Source organism: Agelaius tricolor, unplaced genomic scaffold (genome assembly GCF_023055355.1).
Source record: "Agelaius tricolor isolate 1412-34295 unplaced genomic scaffold, bAgeTri1.0.p SCAF_39, whole genome shotgun sequence".
Taxonomy (NCBI): domain Eukaryota; kingdom Metazoa; phylum Chordata; class Aves; order Passeriformes; family Icteridae; genus Agelaius; species Agelaius tricolor.
In genome coordinates, this window is record NW_027269299.1 from 5,251,347 (window position 1) to 5,264,386 (window position 13,040).

The 13,040-nt window shown below is 61.2% G+C and overlaps 1 non-coding gene across 1 annotated transcript; it reads right to left on the bottom strand.

Moving 5' to 3' along the window:
• Positions 1–10,049: 10,049 nt before the first annotated feature.
• On the bottom strand, positions 10,050–10,202 carry LOC139603570 (5.8S ribosomal RNA). The gene has a single exon (XR_011683727.1). It is a non-coding gene; the product is annotated as a 5.8S ribosomal RNA (ribosomal RNA).
• Positions 10,203–13,040: the final 2,838 nt, after the last annotated feature.

Consider the following 13,040-nt stretch of genomic DNA (forward strand, 5'->3'; position numbering starts at 1 on the left):
CCCTGATTTTGGTTTACCATGTGTTGATGGTATCTCTCCCAAAGGAGTTGGCTTCTCTTGAAAGCTCTGGATTGGTAGGAATCTTGAGGGCTGCACAGTTCTTTCCTGCTCCCTGGAGCCAGGGCCACAAATGTCCCTTGGTGTCTGGAGCTCACTTGACTGAAGATGCCCCACTGCTGAGGTTCTGTCCAGGAGATCCCTCTGTTTTCTTCTCTGCAGGGGTCTGTGAGCCCAGAGAGAAAAAACAAATGCTAATTAACAGAGAGAACTACAACTTGGACACATTCCTGTGCTCCTCACTCTTGGTGCAACGTTTCTTTCTTGCCTCTCTTGGACTCACCCAGCAGTGATATCTCCTTGCTGTGAGTTCTCAGTGCTGTACAGGGATGGAGTCAGGGCAGTTCTGAGAGCTCGTCCCCATTCTTTGAAAAGGTCACTGCCTCAATGCAATGAACCTGAAGAGGAAAGAAATGCCCAAAGAGCAGAAATCCCCAACCATGTCACATGCAATCACGGAGAAGCTGATGGGACAGAGCCATGTGGTTGGAGTATGTGTATTGCACTCTGTATTGTTAATTTATTGGTGCTGAGTATTTCAGCAAGCAACTTCCAGGGCTTCCAGGACTGTCCTGGACAATGTGATCACAAATTGTTCTCCAGTGCCACTTGTTCAAGAAAAGCCTTTCTGAACAAGTCCAACTCTGAGGCTCTGTCCTGGTTTATTTTGCCTTTCAGCTGCTTCCCTCTAAGTTCCTGTGGCAGAAGTTTCTCACCATGAAGAAGAAGGCCAGCACTGGTGGGATTTTTCTCCCCAGAATTGGCCCATGTGTAGAGCTGGGGAAGACTGGTCCAAAGGTAGCCTTTTCCTGCTCTTCTCCTTTCTGTTTGATGGGAAGTTTGAAGAGGGTGTGTGCTTGTGACAGGCTTGGCTCCAGCCAAATACCTCAGTGTGCAGGTGCTGTTGTCATTGCAAGCTGCTGTTAGAGGTGGGCTGGGAGTCCTGATCTGCACTCAGCCAACACAAATAAGCTCTGCTGAAGCTGCCTAAGTGTAGCTGCCATTGCTGAAACAATGGGGGCAAGGCTGGGGACACAAAGGCACAGCATTGCCATGTGCCATTCTCCTGCTGAAGGAGCCACCTCTTGCTTTGGTGTGGTCACCATCAAATGCTCGGGGTCACAGGATTCCCTCGGAGTGGCAGCGTTGGCCTTGGAAGGCCGAGGACCTGCAGGAATGACTTCAGCTTTAACAAAACAAATTGCCTTTATGCTTTGGGCTGGAACAATGTGTTGGACCCTGAGGGGGTGTTAGATTTTGCAGGCTGCCAGATGTACAGGGGACTGGCCCTGGGCAGAGGGGAATGGATGTGCTTTATCTGGATCAGTGCCTTCTTGGAGGTGTGTTTAAAGCTGCTTTTCTGGCAGGACTGGCTCAGTAGAAAGCATAGTCCCAACGGGTAGGTGACTGAGGTGGGCTGTTGTTATGAATGAGGTCCCTATGTGTCTAATTTAATAAACCAACATTAGAATTTAGCAGCAATTTTATTTGAGCAGCAATTTTATATGAAATCATGCAATCAAATATAATCAAGCAGATACAAAATAATTTGGCAGTGGTTTGGATAAAGCATAAGCAAAACCAGTCAGGATACAGGAGGATTTTCTCACCCTGCCTCCCATTCAAAAGATAAAGAATCCAAAGACAACTTCTAGACTGGATGCTAATACATATTCATCAATAATTTTCTGTCAATCTCCTCCTATTTTTGATTCTTGAAATCTATGTCCTTTGAACAACCTCACAAGCTGCACATGCACCCCAAGTCTTGTGTTATAGAAGCCAGCATTATATTCCATAAAGAAGCCCTATTATTTCATCGATACCTGGAATCATCCCAATTTTGTCCATTTCATGGCCGATTCTTTCATTATCCTGAGGCCTATTACCTTTTGGGATGTTACTTATCTCAAACTCCATCCTGCATCCTGTTTTCTCATGAACATCTGAAAACATCTGTTTTGTGACACTAATTCCATATCCTTTTCCTCTCTTACTTTTGAACAAATATTTTCTAAAATATTTAAAATATAGTTACAATCGTTAGCACAAATGAGATTCATCTATCACACTGTTGAGCAAGAAATTGTCAGCAAGAGCCATGTAACACACTGGTTAAGGATTGCCCAGACAGAGCAGGGGAGAGTTTTCTCCAAGCAATGCCTCTGCTCCAGAATGAATTGCTGTTGTTTTGGGCCTGTGGGTTCGCCTCGGCGGCGGTGGCGGTCCTCAGCCCGTGTTGTTGAAGCCGTCCCGTTTCCTCGGCCTTAAGCCGAGGACCTGCGTTGTGGCGGGCAGAATTTTTTGGCCTAGTTTTTGGTTTTTTTTTTATGGGCCCAGCACCCGATGGAGAGCCCCCCCGGACTGGTCCTGGGCGAGGCAGCAGCGCCTCGCCTACCTCGGTCGTGGCTGAGCCGCTTATGCCGGGCGGGGCCGGGTTTGCCGTGCCAGGTCCGTTGCTTTTTGTTGCAGCGGGCGGAGTTGGGGGGGCGCCCACCAGGCCTCCGCAGGCCTTTTTATTTTTCTCTTGCAGCCCTAAGCTGTGGCACCAAGAAGCGTTGCGACGAAGGCGCGAGCGGGATGCCGGTGGGTCAGTCGTGGGGAGGCAGTGAGGTGCGTACCTCGGCCCCCTCCCCCCCACCCCGGGCCCCTGGCCCCGTGGCCCCCGTGGCTAGCATGGGTCGTTGTGAACGCGCCTCCGTGTACCTTTTTTGTCGTGCCGTCCCCCGGCTTTTTTTTCCGGAAGGAAAAGCCAACCACCGCGAGGCCAGGAAAAAGCCATTGGTCCGTGGCGCCAGGTCGGTGGAACTTTATCTTGCATGCTCGGCCAGTTTCCCCGGGACGGAAGGCGGGGGAGGGCCGCCGAATCCCCTCCCAGCCCGGCAGGGGCCCGTCCAGTCCCACCGTTGCCTAGCCTAAAGGGGAGCCGTTGTTGGCTGCGGGCGGGTGGCGGCACCCCCCGCGCTCCTCTGCTGCCGCGAGCGATCCGATCCGCAGGTGGGCTGGGCGGCCATCGCCGTTGTCCCAGGACCGTGGCCGTGGGGTCCTGGTCGCCGTTCGCGCAGCTCCTTCCCAGAGCCGCACCTGATCGATGTGGCTTTTCATGTGGCGTCAGAGAGGGCCCCCGGCAGGCCGGCTCTCCTTCCAAGGCTTCTCTTTCACGGGGAAGCCACAGCGGGGGGGGTCCAGTGCTTGGGCCGGGCGGTCTCCTTTCCAATTCGCTTCCCATCACAGGCAAGGTGTCGCCCCTTCCGATGGCCTGGGGAAGGGCGTCTTTACCGTCTCAAGCTGTGTGATGGCCACGTGGCCCCGCGAGCTTTCAGGTGTCGTTAAAAATCCACACGAGGTGCCGGTGCCGGCCCCGGTCCGGGTAGTGCCCGTGTGGGTGCCGGCCACGAGCAGCGCCGGGCGGCAGTGCGGCTGGAGCTGAGCCGCGAGAAGGGAGAGAGGCAAGAGAGAGGGTGAAAGTGCCCGAACCTGATGCGGCGCAGACGCGGGTGGAACAGAGCCCGGTCCGTGCACTCCTTTGCCGTTCCGCCACCTGCTGCAGAGCGAGCTGCCCCGGCTGAAAAGGGGCCTCGGTGTCCGGGCCGCGCCCACCTCGTCGGGTCGCTGCCTCCTCTAGCACGTCCGGTGCTTTCTGCACGGCCAGGTGGGGGGACGCGCCGGGACAGGGTTCGCTCCCTGTGAGCAGGGCCCCGCTCAGCCCAACCTCGCCGGCGGCCGGTCGCTCACCCGCGACCTTTTGGCGGGCGGGTTTTTCTCAGCTTTGGTGGGGGGGCGGGTCAGCGCCAGCCGAGCCCCATTCCGCGCGCTCTGTGTGTCATTTCGAGCGTGAGGCCGAGACTCGAACCGGGGCGCGGGCCCGGGGAAAAAAAGCAAGAGAGCGACGCCGGGCTGCGATGCAGCTGGCTGCTGTCCCTGCCGCCGGCGCCCGTCACCGCCACGCCGCCACCCGCTGCCGTGTCTTCGTCCGCAATGCCACTCCTGCGGGTCAAAGCGGCAAAAGGAGCCCGGGGCGGTCGGGGTTTGGCGTGGGGCGAGTTTGCCCGCAGGCCAGGCGCGTCCAGGCGCTCCATCCGGGTGCTCGCGCGACGCTATGCGGCGTTGCCATGGTTGGCGGCTACCTGGTTGATCCTGCCAGTAGCATATGCTTGTCTCAAAGCTTAGACCATGCATGTCTAAGTACACCTGGGAGGTACAGTGAAACTGCGAATGGCTCATTAAATCAGTTATGGTTCCTTTGGTCGCTCCTCTCCCGCTCCTTGCATAACTGTGGTAATTCTAGAGCTAATAGATGCCGACGAGCGCCGACCTCCGGGGACGCATGCATTTATCAGACCAAAACCAACCTGGGCCCGCCCAGCAGCTTTGGTGACTCTAGATAACCTCAAGCTGATCGCACGCCCCTGCGGCGGCAACGACCCATTCGAATGTCTGCCCTATCAACTTTCGATGGTACTGTCCGTGCCTACCATGGTGACCACGGGTGATGGGGAATCAGGGTTCAATTCCGGAGAGGGAGCCTGAGAAACGGCTACCACATCCAAGGAAGGCAGCAGGCGCGCAAATTACCCACTCCCGACCGGGGGAGGTAGTGACGAAAAATAACAATACAGGACTCTTTCGAGGCCCTGTAATTAGAATGAGCACACTTTAAACCCTTGAGCGAGGATCCATTGGAGGGCAAGTCTGGTGCCAGCAGCCACGGTAATTCCAGCTCCAATAGCGTATCTTAAAGTTGCTGCAGTTAAAAAGCTCATAGTTGGATCTTGGGATCGAGCTGGCGGTCCGCCGCAAGGCGAGCCACCGCCTGTCCCAGCCCCTGCCTCTCAGCGCCCCCTCGATGCTCTTAGCTGAGTGTCCCGCGGGGCCCGAGGCGTTTACTTTGAGAAAATTAGAGTGTTCAAAGCAGGCCGGCCACCGGCATACTGCAGCTAGGAATAATGGAATAGGAGTCCGGTTCTATTTTGTTGGTTTTCGGAAACGGGGCCATGATTAAGAGGGATGGCTGGGGGCATTGGTATTGTGCCGCTAGAGGTGAAATTCTTGGACCGGCGCAAGACGGCCTAGAGCGAAAGCATTTGCCAAGAATGTTTTCATTAATCAAGAACGAAAGTTGGAGGTTCGAAGACAATCAGATACCGTCGTAGTTCCAACCATAAACAATGCCGACTGGCGATCCGGTGGCATTATTCCCATGACCCGCCGGGCAGCTCCCGGGAAACCCAAGTCTTTGGATTCCGGGGGGAGTATGGTTGCAAAGCTGAAACTGAAAGGAATTGACGGAAGGGCACCACCAGGAGTGGAGCCTGTGGCTTAATTTGACTCAACACGGGAAACCTCACCTGGCCCGGACATGGACAGGATTGACAGATTGAGAGCTCTTTCTCGATTCCGTGGGTGGTGGTGCATGGCCGTTCTTAGTTGGTGGAGCGATTTGTCTGGTTAATTCCGATAAGGAACGAGACTCTGGCATGCTAACTAGTTACGCGACCCCCAAGCGGTCGGCGTCCAACTTCTTAGAGGGACAAGTGGCGTCCAGCCACCCGAGATTGAGCAATAACAGGTCTGTGATGCCCTTAGATGTCCGGGGCCGCATGCGCGCTACACTGACTGGCTCAGTTTGTGCCTACCCTCCGCCGGCAGGCACAGGTAACCCGTTGAACCCCATTGGTTATGGGGATCGGGGATTGCAATTCTTTCCTGTGATCAAGGAATTCCCAGTAATTGCGGGTCATAAGCTCGCGTTGATTAGGTCCCTGCCCTTTGTACACACTGCCCGTCGGTACTACCGATTGGATGGTTTAGTGAGGTCCTCGGATCGGCCCCTGCGGGGTCGGCCACGGCCCTGCCGGAGTATCGAGAAGACAGTCGAACTTGACTATCTAGATGAAGTAACAGTCGTAACAAGGTTTCCATAGGTGAACCTGCGGAAGGATCATTACAGGTGGGGCTTGGTGCCCGCCGCGTCGTGCCGGGCCATCTGGAAGGCCGCGCGCGCGCGGTGTCACTCGCACGCCTGCTCCGTTCACACACTCGGTCCCCAGCTGCCGGCCCTTGTCGGCACCAGGGGCTACACGCCGTTCCCCTTCGCCGCGTGCCGTCAGCCCCAGAGAGAGAGAGAGACCGGAGGCGCGCAGCACCTCCGGGTGCGGGGGGTCGGAAGGGGGAGAGGGGGAAAAAGCCACTTGGCGCAGCGAAGCGCGCCACGTGCACCTGCCACCATGTACGTAGGCGGGGCTCTCCCTGAGCTACACCGCGCGTCGTTGCCGGGCCTCGAAGGGTGGCGTGCTGGCCGCCGTTGCGGCGGCTTGCCTACCCACCCCCACACCACCCCCCCCACCCCGGCCTTGCACCGGTCTGCCGCTGGTCCATCCCCGCTGGAGTGTGGGGACGCCGACGTGGGCCCCCAAGCCTCTCGCCGCCGCGGTCAGCGCGGCTGGTCACCGGTGTGCTGCGTGCGGGTGCCCTGGCACGGCCCGAGTTCGGTGCGCGCACGAGAAAGCCACCCGGGTGCGGGGAGGGAGGGGTGCTCATCCAGCCGCGGCACGCGCCCAGCCCTGCTTCGTGCCCCAGCCCGACCAACCCAGCCCTTAGAGCCAATCCTTATCCCAAAGTTACAGATCCGGCTTGCCAATTTCCCTTACCTACATTGTTCCAACATGCCAGAGTCTGTTCACCTTGGAGACCTGCTGTGGATATGGGTACAGCCCGGCGCAAGACTTCCACCCTCTCCCCCGGCTTTTCACAGGCCAGCGAGAGCTCACCGGATGCCCCGGGAACCGCAACGCTTTCCAAGGCGCGGGCCCCTCTCTCGGGGCGAACCCATTCCAGGGCGCCCAGCCCTTCACAAAGGAAAGAGAACTCTCCCCGGGGCTCCCACCGGCTTCTCCGGGATCGGTTGCGTCACCACACTGGGCGTCTCATGGCGCCCGTCTCCGCCACTCCGGATTCAGGGATCTGAACCCGACTCCCTTTCGATCGGCTGAGGGCAACGGAGGCCATCGCCCGCCCTATTGGAACGGCGCTCGCCTATCAGCCTAGAACCGACTGACCCATGTTCAACTGCTGTTCACATGGAACCCTGCTCCACTTCGGCCTTCAAAGCTCTCGTTTGAATATTTGCTACTACCACCAAGATCTGCACCTGCGGTGGCTCCATCCAGGCCCACGCCCCAGGCTTCAAGGCGCACCGCAGTGGCCCTCCTACTCGTCGCGGCCTAGCCCCCGTGGGCATTGCACTGACGGCAACGGCCGGGTAAGGGCCCGACGCTCCAGCGCCATCCATTTTCAGGGCTAGTTGATTCGGCAGGTGAGTTGTTACACACTCCTTAGCAGATTCCGACTTCCATGGCCACTGTCCTGCTGTCTAGATGAACCAAAACCTTTTCTGGGCTCTGATGAGCATCGGCATCGGGCGCCTTAACCCGGCGTTCGGTTCATCCCGCAGCGCCAGTTCTGCCTACCAAAAGTGGCCCACTGAGCACTCGCATTCCACGGCACGGCTCCACGCCAGCGAGCCGGCCCCCTTACCCATTGAAAGTTTGAGACTAGGTTGAGATCGTTTTGGCCCCAAGACCTCTAATCATTCACTTTACCGGGTAAAACTGCCCATTGCCGAGTGCCAGCTATCCTGAGGGAAACTTTGGAGGGAACCAGCTACTAGATGGTTCAATTAGTCTTTTGCCCCTAGACCCGGGTCGGATGACCGATTTGCACGTCAGGACCGCTACTGGACCTCCACCAGAGTTTCCTCTGGCTTCGCCCTGCCCAGGCATAGTTCACCATCTTTCGGGTCCTAGCACGGACGCTCACGCTCCACCTCCCCGGCCCCACGAGGGGTCGGCAGGCGAGACGGGCCAGTGGTGCACCCGGAGCTGCCAGGCGCGACACACGCCCCGGGATCCCACCTCAGCTGGCGCGTGCCGGCCCTCACCTTCATTGCACCGCAGGCTTTTGATGACGGCCCCTGACTCGCGCACGTGCTAGACTCCTTGGTCCATGTTTCAAGACGGGTTGGGTGGGTAGCCGACATCGCTGTGGACCTTGGGTGCCCGAGCGCGGCCCGTCAAGCCTGGCCCTGGGGCGCCGCACGGTTGGGGCGCACTGAGGACAGTCCGCCCCAGTTGACAGCGGCGCCGGGGGCCGGCGGGCCCGGCCCCTGCACCCCCGCGCAAAACGCCGCGCTGCGGGGACGCCGCCCCCTCCCCCCCCACCCCAGGAGGTGGGGGAGAAAAGTGACGCCCCCAACCACGGCGCTACCGACGGGGGGGAGGAGGGTGTGGCAGCGGTCCTCTCCCTCGGCCCCGGGATTCGGCGAGACCTGCTGCCTGGGGGCTGTAACACCCGCAGCCACTCGCGCGGCGCCAGGCCACCTGCCCGCCAGAGGCCTTCCCAGCTGACCCGGAGCCGGTCTCCGTGCACCACCATGGAGGAAATGCACCCAGCCAGGGCTGGCCACTGGCCGGGTGGCGGTCACCGCGCCGGCCCGCCCCCCCGGCCTGCCCCCGCGGATGGGGTTCGCCCAGGGGACGGAGGGGAGGCGAAAGCGAGGATCCGCCAAGCCTGCGCCAGCCGACCGAAACTCGCCAGGTTGAATCCTCCGGGCGGACTGCACGGGCCCCACCTGTTTACCTCTTAACGGTTTCACGCCCTCTTGAACTCTCTCTTCAAAGTTCTTTTCAACATTCCCTTATGGTACTTGTTGGCTATCAGTCTTGTGCCGGTATTTAGCCTTAGATGGAGTTTACCACCTGCTTTGGGCTGCATTCCCAAGCAACCTGACTCCGAGAAGCCCTGGGCCCAGCACGCCAGGGGGCTGCTACCGGCCTCACACCATCCGTGGGCTGCGGCCTTGATCACAAGGACTTGGGTCCCCTGAGAGCGCTGCCGGGGCGGGGGGCTTCTGTATGCCACATGTCCCGCGCCCCACCGCGGGGCGGGAATTCGGCGCTGGGCTTTTCCCTCTTCACTCGCCGTTACTGAGGGAATCCTCGTTTGTTTCTTTTTCTCCACTGACTAATATGCTTAAATTCAGCGGGTCGCCACGTCTGATCTGAGGTTGCAAGCCCAAAGCTTGGCCGCGCCGCGGGTGGGGGCACGAGCTGAGATGGCTGCCGTGTCTCCCCCACCCGCTACGCCGCCAGTCCCCCCTCCTCTCTGCGCTCCCAGAGGGCGTCGGAGAGAGAGGCAGTGCACGCACGCGCGAGCGAGCAACAAGGAGACGGAGAGCCCCATCCTGGAGAAAAGAACTGAAAAGGGAGCGTGGCGGAGACGGCCCCGCGCGGGAGGACTGGCCGGGCAGCGGCGCGCGTGACGGCCTCGGCGGGGAGAGGGAGAGGAGCAACGGCGCCACTCGGTGCGCCCCAAAACCGCGACAGAAGAGGAGGGTTCGGGCGAAGGGAGGAGGGGATCGAAACCCCCGTCCCCGGCGCTCTCGCCTCGTGCGTGCATGCGGCAGCACGGCACGGTACTGCCGCAGTACCCACCCGCAGACAGCTGCCCACGCAGTGGGGGGAAGCCGGGGGCGAGGCCCGCGCCTCGCCTCCCCTTCTCTCCCTCCTCTCTCTTTCTCTTGGCCCTTGGCAGTGCATTTCCACGCTGTCTCTCGCTCTCCCCAGGCCGCCGTGCCACCTCATCCGCGGCACGGTCCTGGCGAGGACGAGCTCCACCCCAGTGGCTCGCTCTGGGAGCAGGGAGCTAGGGAGCGCTCCCCAAGTCTGCATTTAGGGGGACGAAGGCCCTGCGCGGCAACGACGACGCCGACGACTGCGACGCCGATGACGCCCGCTGGGCCGCAGGGAAGGGATCAAGGCCCGCCTAGGGAAACGCTTCCCTCACCGAACCCCTGACCGCCTTCCCTCCGGGCACTGGCGGGACGCTGCTGCTGCCGCCGCCACCGCTGCCACCGCCCGCCGCGGGCAACAGGCCTGCGAGGCGACCCCAGCCACGCCGCCGGCGTGGCCCCCAGACGGCGATTGATCGTCAAGCGACGCTCAGACAGGCATAGCCCTGGGAGGAAGCCGGGGCCGCAAGTGCGTTCGAAGTGTCGATGATCAATGTGTCCTGCAATTCACATTAATTCTCGCAGCTAGCTGCGTTCTTCATCGATGCACGAGCCGAGTGATCCACTGCTAAGAGTTGTCTGCCTGTTGGGCACCGCTCACGCCAAGTGGGCCCCTTTTTATTACTCTGGCACCGAGGACGCATGGGCGCGTGCCTGGCTTCGACTGTACGAGCACACAGAAACAGAAGGGGAAAAAAAAACAACTGGAGCAACCCACGCTCAAGTCCGGCCAAGTGGCGGGGGAGCCCGTGCCCCCGACCGCCTCCCCCCGCAAGGGAGACACCGACCTCACAAACGCCGTCCTTCAGAGACGGCCCAGGTGCCCAGGCTCGACCCGGCCTCTGTGCTGGGGGCCACGCAGTGCGCGCCAGAACGTGGGGGGGCACGGCGGCCCGCCCGCTTCTCGCTTTCACGGGACTACATGCACAACACACACGGCACACGGCCAGGGGCGCGCGGCCATCGGGCCCCGCACATGCCGGCTTCCCTCGGTCCCCGACGCCGCGGGCCTTGCAGAGCGCCGCTGCACTGCTGTGCGGCCGGCTTTTCTCTTCCCCAACTGCACGGCCTTGCCCCGGCTTGAGACGGTACGCGACGACGACCGGCCCCCACCGATGCACCTCCCTCGGGACCGCTCCCTTGCCGGGCGGGCGAGCAACCAGCAGACACGCTCCGCCGCTGGCCCCGGAGGCGGGCGCCACCAAGACCTAAATCGGTGTCGCCAGAACCCGTGGCCTGATGGACAGCAGACCCCACCGCTGCCGGGGCCGCACTCCCGGGACCGCCACCGCCATGTCGCACCGCCAGAGCCCCTTGCCTCAGGCACGTGCTTGGCAGAAGGCGCTACGGCGCTGAGCCGGGGGGCAACGCCCGCTCTCCTCGTTTTCACGCGGAGACCGGGCGGGGAGAAGCGCCCCTGCGGCCGCCCCGCATGCCTTCCTGCGGCCCACACATGGCCGGGAAGGGCGCTGGAGGACGCGACGAGCGGGGCCTGATATGGGACCGCGGCCGGGCGATCGCAGGCGCCTTCTGGCCGACCATCCCCACAGGGAGGGACACCCGTCAAGCGGCGCCGCCACCGCTCAGCACAGGGTCGCGCGTGCTCCCGGGCCTCTGCTGCTGGAGGGCCCGCCGAGCCCTTGCCCCCCCAGCAGCGGGCAGTCGAGCCAGGGGACAGCTGGTGGACGATGGCGCCGCCGGTGCGCGTTTGAGGAGAAAAGGCCGTCGAGGGGAGGAGAGGCGCCGGACGCGGCGCCGCGCGTGCCAGAGACCGCAGCGGCGGGCCGAGGAGTGAGAGCGTGGGCGGGCCCTGGCAGCCGCTACCCCGGGGCCGAGGAAGGGCAGAGCGTGCGCGCTCTCTGACAGCGTTGCCCGTTACAACAAGGCGAGCAGGTCGGCCCCCACGGCCGACAGCGCACTGCGGCCTCTCCACCATAGACGGGCCGCGGAGGGGGGGGCAGGGCGCCCCTCCATGGCACGACACGGTTAACCCCCGCGGCCCGCAGTGGGACGACGATGGCGACAGAGGAGCACGGCCAGTGGCGATGGGAAAACCACCGCAGGGGATTGGCGGGAGTAGCTGCTCCCTACCCCTCAGTGGCACCCGCACAGCCACTGCCCAGCATGCCTGCCACCGCCGGCACCACCGTCACCACGGCGGGCCGCGCAAAGCCGCCCGAGTCTTTAAACCACCGCCTGGCCCCACCAGCCCCTTTCAGAAAACCCACAGCGTTTGACGATGCCGAGGGAAAAAACCTGGGGGAACCACCAAGGCAAGGAGTGCTATGTACCTGGCCCTGGGGTGAGGGAAACGACCTGCATGGACGCGCCGGGGTGCCTCACCCGCTGCCGCCCTCGGTGGAGCGTCCACCGGCGGGGGCGTGCCCCACATCTGCTGCCACAACCGCCATGTGCTTCTCGGGGCCCGGGGTTTCTCTCAGTACCCCGGCGCTGTGCAACCGAGAGGATTGCCATGGCTCGGGCCTCCCCGCCGGCGCAGGGGACGCGGGCCCGACAACAGAGCAAACCTCAGGCGCACATGCGCGCCACGAAGCACGGCCTGGAACGCCCGAAGCCCTCAGCCCTTGGAGTTCCTCTGCCACGCGCGAGAGGGGGGCCACTCAGCCCGAGAGCGGGGAACTCTGCCAGCCGGCAAAAGCCCCGATCCCCGAACTTCTTCTCGACACCCCAACAGGGCTGTGGCCAACACCGCTGGGGCCGATACGAGGACCTCACTAAACCATCCAATCTGTAGTACCGACGGGCAGTGTGTACAAAGGGCAGGGACTTAATCAATGCAAGCTTATGACCTGCACTTACTGGGAATTCCTCATTCACGGGGAAGAATTGCAATCCCCGATCCCCATCACTAATGGGCTTCAACGGGATACCCGCGCCTGCCGGCGGAGGGTAGGCACAAGCTGAGCCAGTCAGTGTAGCGCGCGTGCGGCCCCGGACATCTAAGGGCATCACAGACCTGTTATTGCTCAATCTCGGGTGGCTGGACGCCACTTGTCCCTCTAAGAAGTTGGACGCTGACCGCTCAGGGGTCACGTAACTAGTTAGCATGCCAGAGTCTCGTTCCTTATCGGAATTAACCAGGCAAATCGCTCCACCAACTAAGAACGGCCATGCACCACCACCCACGGAATCGAGAAAGAGCTCTCAATCTGTCAATCCTGTCCGTGTCCGGGCCAGGTGAGGTTTCCCGTGTTGAGTCAAATTAGGCCGCAGTCTCCACTCCTGGTGGTGCCCTTCCGTCAATTCCTTTAAGTTTCAGCTTTGCAACCATACTCCCCCCGGAATCCAAAGACTTGGGTTTCCCGGGAGCTCCCCAGCGAGTCATGGGAATAATGCCGCTGGATCGCCAGTCAGCATGGTTTATGGTCGGAACTACGACGATATCTGATTGTCT